The following is a 10884-nucleotide window of genomic DNA, read 5'->3' as shown; positions in this document are numbered from 1 at the left end:
AGAGATGTTGGATTCTATTTTATTCTTATGGTTTACGATGGGGGTAGCAATGACTAGCTCTTGTCGGTGAGACTTCCAGGACTCGCTAGTGCTTGAGCTCCTGATCACTAATGGTGGCTTTGTGAATGGTTCAGTGGGATGATGAACCACATCTTATGGTTCATTTGAATAATCCTCCACCACCTCTAGGGCCATCGAGACATAGATTTTAATTTTTTTTTTAATTTTTGTTTTTAATAGTGTTTTATTTTATTTTACTTCATTTTCTTTTTTTAGGGGAAAAATGACTTTATTTCCTCTGGGGCTGTGAGCAGACATCTCGTCTCAGAACTTCCGGAGTGGCTTCTTGGGGCCAGCAGCCTGTGTGACTTTGAGTACGTCGACGCACTCAGTCTTACTCAAGGGCTGCCACTAGCCCGCTGTGACCACGTCGCCAACCTGGACATCCCCGAAGCAGGGGGACAGTGCGCAGACACGTTCTTGTGGCTTCTCTTGAAGCAGTTGCACTTTTGGATGTAGTGAGGCCGTCTTGGTGGATGACAATGGTCCTCTGTGTCTGTATCGTTGTCACCACCCCAGACGAGAATCCACCGTTGGATGGAGACATGACCAGAAAAGGGGTATTTCTTGCCAACGTAAGCGCCCTCAGTGGCTTCCTTGGGCATCTGGAAGCCCAGACCCGTGTTTCTGTAGTATTTTGCACCTTCTCCTTGCCAGTTTCTCCAGAAGGACCCTCTTCTTATTGTGAAAGGTGGTTGGCTGCCTTTGGTTGGCCTGCTCAGTGCGAATGTCCACCATCTTCCTGGCCACCTGAAAAAAGGAAGAATACTGTTTTATGTGAAACAGTTAATGGGGGGCACCTGCGTGGCTCAGTTGGTTAAGTGTCTGACTTTGGCTCAGGTCATGATTTCACGGTTCGTAGGTTCGAGTCCCACATCGGGCTCTGTGCTGACAGCTCGGAGCCTGGAGCCTGCTTCGGATTCTAAGTCTCTCTCTGTCTCTGCCTCTCCCCTACTCACACTCTGTCTCTGTCTCTGTCTCTCTCTGTAATATAAATAAACATTAAAAAAAAGATTTAGGGGCGCCTGGGTAGCTCAGCCGGTTAAGCGTCCAACTTCAGCTCAGGTCATGATCTCACGGTTCGTGGGTTCGAGCTCCACATCGGGCTGTATGCTGACAGCACGGAGCCTGGAGCCTGCTTCAGATTCTAAGTCTCTCTCTGTCTCTGCCCCTCCCCCACTCACACTCTGTCTCTCTCTGTCTCTCAAAAATGAATAAACATTAAAAAAACTAAAAAAAAAATGGAACAGTTAATAGGTCACGAGGACTTGTGGAAGTAGTAACAAGGGTTCCTGTGTTCGCTGCCCCCAACGATAATATCCTACATAGCCATAATGAAAATGGCCAAAGCCAGAAAATCGACAATAGTACAATACTATTAACTCGAACATGACCTAATGTGGATTTCACCGGTTTTATGTACACTTATTTTTCTTTTGGTGTCCCGTTCTGTGAAATTCTGCCACACGTGTGGATTTGAGGGACCTTCACCATGAACAAGATAAGGCTGCTCCATCACCACAAAGAAACTCCTTTCCTCAACCCTAAATAGTCACACCCCACCGTAATCCTAATGCCCAACAGCCACCGATCTGATCTATCTGGCTATACCTGTGTCACTTGGAGAATTTTTATTTTTTTTTATTTGTTTTAATTTTATTTTTTTATTTTATTTTTTTCAATATTTGAAATTTATTGTCAAATTGGTTTCCATACAGAAAATTTTTATATACAGCATTCTCTTCTTCATATTTGAACGTTCATGTCAAGATGAATCGTATAGCACAGAAACTTTCAGGATTGGCTTTTTTTCTCACTTGGCACAATGCTCCCAAGATCCATCCAAGGTAATGCATGTATCTATAGTCTGCTCCTTTTCGTTGTTGAATAGTATTCCTTTGTATGGGCATACCGTCGTTTGCTGAACCGTTCACCCAATGAAGGTCAAGTTAGTTCCTGTTTGATGTGATGAACAAAGATGCTTTGTATCCACATACAGGTGTTTATGTAAAGATAAGTTTTCACTTCTCTATAAAATAATTTTTTTTCTTTTTTAATGTTTATTTTTGAGAGAGAGAGAGAGAGAGAGAGAGCAAGCAGGGGAGGGACAGAGAGAGGCAGAGACACAGAATCCCAATCAGGCTCCAGGCTCTGAGCTGTCAGCACAGAGTTCATCTCAGGGCTCCAACTCACGACCTTCAAGATCATGACATGAGTCAAAGTCAGATGCGTAACCGACTGAGCCATCCTGGCGTCCCTCACTTTTCTATAATAAATACCCAGAAGTGGGATTGCTGGGTCATATGTTACGTGGAAACTGTATAAGAAAGCGGCAAGCTGTTTTCTGGAACAGTTTTCCAGAACATTTCCCCCAGCAGCAGGTTGGGGTGAGGGGGCACACAACCCTCTTCCCATGCATCTTCTGATGAACGGCATCACGTCAGGAGAATGTCACAGAAAACATGCAGTCTCCCTCTCCTGGGACCATGCTTAGGAGCCATTATGAAATGACACCCAACACGTACATTCAAAAACAACCAATTTTTTTTTCCTGATAATAAACACAATGTTTCATCATGGCAAAAAAAAAAAATCTGGAAAATTCAGCAAAAGATAAAGAAGAAACAAAAATTTCTCACAATGTCGCACCAGGCAAGAAAGCACCTTTGGGATTTCAGTGTTGGGCTTGTTCCTATGTTTTTCATTTTTTTAAATATTTATTTATTTATTTTGAGAGAGAGGGAGGGAGAGAGAGGGAGGGAGAGAGAAGAAGAATCCCAAGCAGGCTCTGCACCGCCAACACAGAACCTGACGCAGGGCTCGAACTCACGAACGGCGAGATCATGACCTGAGCCGAAGTCAAGAGTTGGACGCCTAACTGACTGAGCCACACAGGCACCCCGAGGACTCGTTCTGGGTGTCTTCCATAAACGTGCTCGGATTTCGTCCATCCCTGGCTGGTGGGGGGGCCACCTGTTCTCTCTCCCTTAATAAGAAAGGAACACGAGACAAAACAACCACCCCCACCACAACAAACCCCCCCCCCAAAAAAAAAACACACACCTTAGGCCTTGACTGCTTCTGTCTTATCGGCCTGCTCTTCATCGAGCCCGAGTTTGCTCTCGCGGCCCTCAAGAATAGACACATCTCTCGCCTATTCCTGTCACGCGCCTCAAGGCTGCTCAGCCTGGTCTTATCAGCGGAAGGCACCTGGTGCATTGTGGGAGAGCCGGCAGGGTGGGAGCCCTTTCCAGAGAGGTTCCCCCCGACTGGGCCCCGGGCCAGCCGCCCTGCTGACCTAGAGTTGATTTTTCCTCCTTTTTGCATCCTCCCCACCTTCCCTCGCATCAAGGAGGCCTGGGGCTGAATAGAAATGGCCTGCCTGATGCTCTTGCTCCAGACCGACAGCCCGTGAGACCCTGTCCAGCCCTGGGCTGAGGGACAGTAGACCCCAGGGGAGAGAAGATCGTGTCCTGCCCTCTCCGGCCAGGCAGGAAGGACGTCAAGTCCGGGAGCCCGTGACAATGGCATCTGCCTCTCAGGAGCACGGCATTCTGATGACTACACTTTTTATGATAGATATGTTTTCCTAGAGTTGGGGAAACCGGTTCAAGTTCAACGGCGGCCACTCTCATCTCGCTAGGGTTTTTCCAATTTCCAAAGCTCAGGCCCCAGTCACTGGCACGTTTAATTGTCGAAACGACCTCTGGCCATGACTCCAGTCTTCCAGAAGAGGAAGCGCAAAGTGCAGGCAGGCACAGAGAGGCACCAGCGCCGTCTGGAAGTTACACAGCCAGAAAGTGGCGGAGCCAGGGTTCTGACCCCGCGAGTCGGTCTCTGACTTCCTGCTTTCATCAACGTGTCTGCGGCTCTCGGCCTCCCCATCTGCACAGAATGGACCTTCAATTAGTTTCTCTCTGTGGCCATCTTGCATTCAAACTTTTGATGACCCGGTTTCAGGATCAAATATTTGCTCAGTCCAGCCTAACAAGGGGGCCTTGACTCTTGGAGCTGAAAAACACGAACAGAGTCAAGTGAGCATTTGCCAAATTGCGAGAGATTGGCCCAGACCCAGTCCATCACATGCTGGGGGGGGGGTGTGGCTGGGGATGATGACACCTGGCAGAAAGTTTGGGCAACCGAACAGGAACGAAAGGACAGGGTGGATGCCACAGCAATGCATTTACAATCAATTTATTGCTTCGGTGGTGGTGGTGGGGGAACATAATTAACATTAAAGATGCTAAAGATAATGGAAACTTATAAACCCAAGTCAGCAGAAAGTCTACTGCCTAGGAAGATCGCTCTTTACATTTGGCTGAAACTCTGCTAAATGCCTCTCTGCGCATATTTCTAGATGAAGAGTGCTGGGTTGTACACGTGCGTCACCCTTGTGTCCGGTCACGGCAAGTGGGATCCTTTCCCCGTGTCGGTATATGACCCTCTATATGTTCATGGTTTGGGAATATTCCAGGCCTCAAACATACCACAGTTTGTTGAACTGGTGCCCCGATGCTGGATCTTTAAGTAGTTTCCAAACATTTGTTCTTGTGAGCTGCCCAGTGTGGAAAAGGGGACCTGGACAGAAGATATTACCCGTATAGATATACCTACACATACAGATAGGGGTGTAGGTACGGATGTAGATGCCGAGGCAGGTGGAGGTATGGGCAGAGGTACTGTTATTGATATGTGCAAATACTTTAGGTATCAGAGTCTATCTGACGATGAGAACTTGTTTTTGGGGGGTGAGGGGGTAAGTGTCTTGATAGGTGATCAATTTTGAGGTGGAAAGTGAGCCCGGGTATGCTCTCTTCTTCCTGGGAGGCCACACGGACCAAGCGGCAGACACGTAGCGGGTTCTCAGTCACTATCACTTTCCCCTTCTCTCTTATTCCAGCCTTACTTAGGAGACAACAAAGAGGCAGCCTTCACTGAATAATTCATTCAGAAATCCAAACAAGGACTTCACACCTCCCATGTGCCAGGTTCTATGCTAGGCATTTGGGACGCAGCCATTGAAAAGGCAAGGGACCTCACTTTCTGGGAGCTCCAGGCAAAGGAGAGACGCCCAAACGAACGGCACAGGGGAGGGGGTGGGGGGGGTGGGGAGGGTGTAGAGGAGGCAGGAGCAAGGTCAAGACTGACCGCTGCTGCTCGGATTAGCCTTGGGGAAGAGACGGGTGAGCAGAGTCAGTGAACGATTTCTGGCACAAGACACACCCAAACTGGGCTTGGAGGGGGGAGATGATGGGAATTCTCAGGTGGGAAGTGAACTTCTGAGGGATGAAAGGGCCTAGAAAGGCAGTGCACAAAGTCAGAGCTGAAGCGGCTGGTGCGTGGTGGTTTCCTTGCAAATGGCGGGCGAATGGAGCCCCTTTGGCCCATGACATTCAGTAACGGGGGTGGGGTGGGGCTAAGGTGCCTCCAGGGGCTGGGACAGAAGAGGACGATGGTGTCTTGGGAGCGTATGGGTCCTCTGGGGACAGCTCACATCAATTTTCAGGAGAAGATGAAAATCCTATTGATCACAAGAACCCCTCCTGAGTTGTCAATGCTGGCAAGAGATTCACTATTAAAACCAAATGAACATCCACAACCATGAAAACAAACAAACAAAAAAAAGCAGCCACCCATCCCCAAATGCCCTGTAAGCTAAACAGAAAGGCGTCCAGGTGACAAAATTCTGCCCACAGGGCCCCAGTTCACCAGCTTGTCACACGATACCTCCCCAGCAGTACATGACCTTAAAAGACACCCTCCATTTACATGTTTCAGAAAAGATACCCCCTGCTAACATGGCCGGATTTATTTTTAAAGCAAGGTTTCCTTGTCTGTGTTCAACTCGATGGGTGGAGAAAATAATTAGAATTGATTTCTCTGTACCCACTCAGGAATAGAATAGGAGGTGACTTTCGTCTCTCTCACAGGAGACAAGAAGAAAAAAAGAAAAAAAAATTCCTTCCAATCCGTGTCTAATCCCACGGATAGTCTCCTCACTTTTGGGACTGTTTTAGTGGTGTCTTTTGATTACAACATTGGTTTGAAGAGACACTAATTGTACCCTGCTTACAACGCTTGTAATTATGCGTATTACATTTTGATTCATTTCCATATGTCAACACCACTACGAGATGGGGTGGGGTGGGTGGCGGAGGACGGCTTTTATAATCCGTTATTGTCTATGGAAAAAAAAAAAACTCCGCACAGAACATGAGTGAAGTGTTCTTTGTTGAAATTGGAAATAAGATTATACATAAAAGTCGTCCTCTGACATCCAGAAAATGGACAGTTTAAAATAAATTGCCACCGCTGGTCAACAAGATTGCCAGCTCCCCTCTCTCCTTTTACACTAACGAGGGAAACACCTTTCAAGGCTTTAATCGCAATATGTTCGAGTGTTTTCAATAGCTTTCTTCTTAATAAAGGATGACCCCAGTAGTCCCCCCTTCGCTGAAGACTTTGTCCTACCCCTGATTTGTGGGCGCCTTGTGAAAAAAGACAGAGAGAGAGAGAGAGAAGAGGGAGAGGGGGGACATATTGGGGTGGGGGAGGGGGTAGCGACATGTCTCCTAAGCTTGCAAAATCCCAAGTGACACGGCGGCAAAGAGAACAGGACCCTCCTGGCCCAAAGGGCGATGACTCGGAACCAAATAATAAATAAATAAACCAAACAAAACAGCAGCTTCAACCCCCACCCCCCTTCACTGTGGGGACCTTGCTTCCTCCGAAGACTTTTCCGAAGCAGGTTATTGGCTGTGACCCTGGGGCTTGAAAGTTGCGGGTAGGCTCTGGATTGCAAATCTGGAAGGTCTGGGAGAGGAGGCCGGGAGCTTTGGAGCAGGATTTGCAAAAGGCTGTGGGTGGAGGCCAAGGGGTGTATGGGTCTAGGGTACCCCCTCCCCCATTTCCCCACTTACACAGATGAGGACGTAGGGGACAGGAGGAGCCTGTTATATGTGCTGAATTTTGTCCCCCTTCTCGAAATTCGTCCGTCGAAGCCCTCGCCCCCGGTGCCTCAGAACGTGACTGTATTTGGAGGCAGGTGATTGAGTTAAAGTGAGCCCTACTTCAATCTGATTCATGTCCTTAGAAGAAGAGGAAATTTGGACACAGAGAGAGACACTGGCAAGCAGGCATGCAGAGGAAAGGCCATGTGAGGACACAGACAGTCGCAGGCCCTCTGCAAGGCAAGGAGAGAGGCCCCAGGAGGAACCAATTCTGTGTCACCTTGATGTCGGACTTCCAGCTTCTAGAACCGTGGGAGAATACATTTCTGGTGTTTAAGCCCCCCAGGGCTGCACAGCCAGACTGGATGCAGGGACAGTGTCTCCCTGAGCTCAAGGCTGGGAGTTTGCGGTTAAAAGGGCAGAATAGACATACTCCAGGATGTCATAATAGGAAGCACCATTCACTGAGCCTTAGGGCAGCTCTGTGCAAGGACTTCCTGACTTCATCTCTCCCACTGCCGCTCTGTGCACTGGGCAGCTCTCTTCTCTACTCGACGTGGAAAATCGTATGTGGCCGATGAGGATTTGAGTCCATGCTGACTTACACAGTCTCCTTGTGGCTTTGTATCTCCCAGTCTCGGGTGTGACAACTGTTCAGACCCATCACTTGGGAAAACGCCAAGGGCAAGAGGGAAGAGCCCCTCCCCTCTTCCAGACAGCTTCTTCACCTCCCTGTATCCGAGCCCCTGACGTCTTCCCTCCCAGGTCATCACAACGGGAATCAAATATCCGTGGCCAGGCTGGAGGTTGAGCTGCAGGCTCTGAACAGAGATTCATTTCTGCTTCATCACATTCCCAAGAGTTTTTATGTCTCAAAGCCTGGCTACGCGTGTGCTCCTTGGGGGCCACGAGCACGGCATTTTGCAATTCCTCCTTTTCATGAGGCCCCTGGTGCTGTGACTACATGGGACAGATTTGCTCTCTCGGATCAGCTGGCCCTGCTGTGGGGCCAACTGTCTGAGTGTTCACAATAACGGGGTACTGTCCCCGATAGAGTGTTGTGCTTTGAAGTAAAGGAAGAGACACCCCCAGAGGTGGCCTACAGGTTATCAGAAGAAGCCCCAGCCTGGCCAGGCACTGGCCTGAGAATTCATCCTCCGCCTCCTGGCACCTCTCCTGTGATCCCCAGCCTGTGCTTAGCAACATCAAGGAATAGAAGCAGTTAACCATTGCTGTTGGGGGGGCCTATTCTAAGACCCTAGGCTCACTGGAGCCTGTCACTCTCCCTACCGGCCAGCACAGAGGAGCGAGCACCTCTGTTCTTCAGAGGACGACACCGAGGTTCAGAGAGGCACAGCAACGTGCTGAAATTCCCCCAGGGAGCACGGTAGAGCCGAGCCAGGATTTGAACACAGGGCTGTCTGACTCCAGAGCCCGTGTGCCAAACTGCTGGACCACACCGTCTGCTTGGGCAGCGGCCCTCTGCTCCTCTGTCGGCCCTGATGTGCCCGCCAGCTGCCCACTGCCTTCGAGGTCATTTCTCAAGGGTCTGTGCCCTTTCCTGGTGTCCGTGCTCTGGGAGACCCTGGCTCCTGCTCTTACCCTGTCTGCCTCCAGGGTCATCACGCGAATAAGATTCTCCTGGGCTCCAGGGTCCTTTTGGACCCACCTCTGCAGTTTCTTGTGGCCTCTGTGTTGTCCCCGTGGTTTTTCAACTTGTGTCCCTTCATACTTTGTTTTGTGTATAGTTTTATGCTGATGTTCATTGATTGGATTCCGCCATAGTTTCTGCCATCCCAGAAGGGCCCCCGCCGCAGGGCCGAGAGCCCCGCAGTGTGGGGCCCCGTCCTGTTCATCCCTGAGTGTCCCTGCCTTACACAGGGCCTGGCCCACGCCGTGTTTAAGAAATGGTCGCCAAGCTAAGGTGTTATTGTCCATGCTTTCCTACCGTAGGTGTTTCTTAGGCACCCTTATGTGCCAGACACTGGGTTAGATGCTGTGGATGTAATAGTGACCAAAAGAGAAATCTTGACATTCGTGGGACTTATGTTCTATTAGAAGCATGGTGATCAGAAAGAAGGAGGAGGGGGAAGGGAGGGGAAAGAGAAATAGAAGGAGGAGAAAGAGAATATAGAGGGAGGGGGAGTGGGGGGAGTAAGGGGAGGAGAGGGAGGGGAGGAGAGGGAAGGAAGGGAGACAAAGGAGAGGGAGATGGGGAGGAGGGACAAGGAAGAGGGAGAGGGAGAGAAGGAGGGAAGGGAAGGAAGGGGAAGGGAGGAGGGAAAAAAGGACAGGGAGGAAGGAGAGGGGAGATGGAGGAGGGAAGGGGAGGAGAGAGGGGAAGACACAGGAGGAGGGGCAGGAAGAAGAGAGAGGGAGGAGGGAGAGGGAGAGAAGATGAGGAGGAGGGAAAGGGAGGAGGGAGAGGGAGAAGAGGAGGGAAGGGAAGGAAGGAAGGGGAGGAGAGAGGGGGAGGGGAAGAGGGGAGGAGGGAAGGGGAGGAGGGGAAGGAGAGAGACAGGGAGGAGAAGGGGGAGGAGGGGTGGGGAGGAGGGAGAGGAGAGGAGGGAAAGGAAGGAAGGACTTGAAGGAGGAATGGGAGAAGGGAAGGGGGAGAGAGAGGGGAGGAGGGACAGGGAAGAGGGAGATGGGAGGAAGGGAAGAAGGGAGGGGAGGAGGGAGAGGAGGGAGAAAAAGAGGAGAAGGACTTATGCATGGAAATGTCTCAGAATACCAAAAATGCCAATATATCAATGGAAGTTTCCTTTTTGTTGAGTTATTCCCTTTTTTCTATTACACTGTCTTGATTTTCTCCTTTTCAACACTAAGCCCATACAACTTGTTTAATGATTTTCGAAAAATGAGGGGCTTTTTGGACTTGAAAAGGTGAGAGACCATGGGCTGTCTGGTCCACCCTGTTCATTTTCTGATGGGGAAATCGAGGCACAGAGCAGAACGGTGACTTACCCAAGGTCACAGTGCAAACAGGAAAGTCTGAGACTGGGCAGACCTCTTTTCCCACACACAGATCCTTGGGGGAGGAAGACCCCACTGAAATGTCGTGGGGCCATGCAACACCCGGGCAGTGGCCCTTGGGAACCTGTGCCACGGCCCTTAGCTCACCTCTAACGGCAGCCTGGCTGTGGCGGACAGTGCCAGGCCACTTAGACTCAGGCCACAGTGTCCACGTCAAGCACAAGCAATGAGGCTTTTTGCTTTCTGTTGGGACAATAGTCCTGACAGTGGGGCAGCCATCACCTCGAGGTCAGCCCTCAGCACTGCAGTGACAGAGCTGGGACTCTGAGATTCTGAGTGGTCCCGGGGCCATTGAGCCCCCCTTCATAGCAGTGACCATGACAACCTCCCTTAAACTGGCTCTCCCTTATCCCCATCTTGCTGAACAGACGTTAAATAAGTAGATATCCTTCAATAAGCAAGATGCGTGGTAGGCCAGACGGTGTTACCAGCACCAGAGTTTGGGGACTAGAAAGGGACAGAAGAGGGAGGAGGCAGGGAGCCCCAGTGCTCTCTTCAGGAAGCCCAAGGGAAGTGAATGCAAACACCCCCGAAGAGGGTGAAGGAAAGAACTGTGAAGGAAAGAACACTGTGGCCAGTGGCTGGAGGGGAATGCATAAGGGAAAGCTGACGGAGGAGCCCAGGGAGTCTTGGAGAGGGGAGCTAACTACTGCAGGTTCATGCAGCAGGGCTGGCTTTGGACCCTAGTTTTTCTGAGTCACTCTTCTACATCACACCACGCATGGTCCTCAAAAATATTGAATGGAAAAGGAAAGGAAGGAGGGACGGAGGAAGGCAAGGAGGCGAAATGGATGAATGGATGGATGTAAGGACGGATGATGAATGGATGGCGAGGTGG

At 50.1% G+C, this 10884-nt stretch overlaps 1 pseudogene; it reads right to left on the bottom strand.

Annotated features, from left to right (window-relative positions):
• Window positions 1–324: 324 nt before the first annotated feature.
• Window positions 325–798, bottom strand: LOC101084997 (annotated as a pseudogene).
• Window positions 799–10884: the final 10086 nt, after the last annotated feature.

Source organism: Felis catus, chromosome D3 (genome assembly GCF_018350175.1).
Source record: "Felis catus isolate Fca126 chromosome D3, F.catus_Fca126_mat1.0, whole genome shotgun sequence".
Taxonomy (NCBI): domain Eukaryota; kingdom Metazoa; phylum Chordata; class Mammalia; order Carnivora; family Felidae; genus Felis; species Felis catus.
Note: the sequence above shows the minus strand (reverse complement) of the source record. Positions and strands in the feature narration are given on the sequence as shown.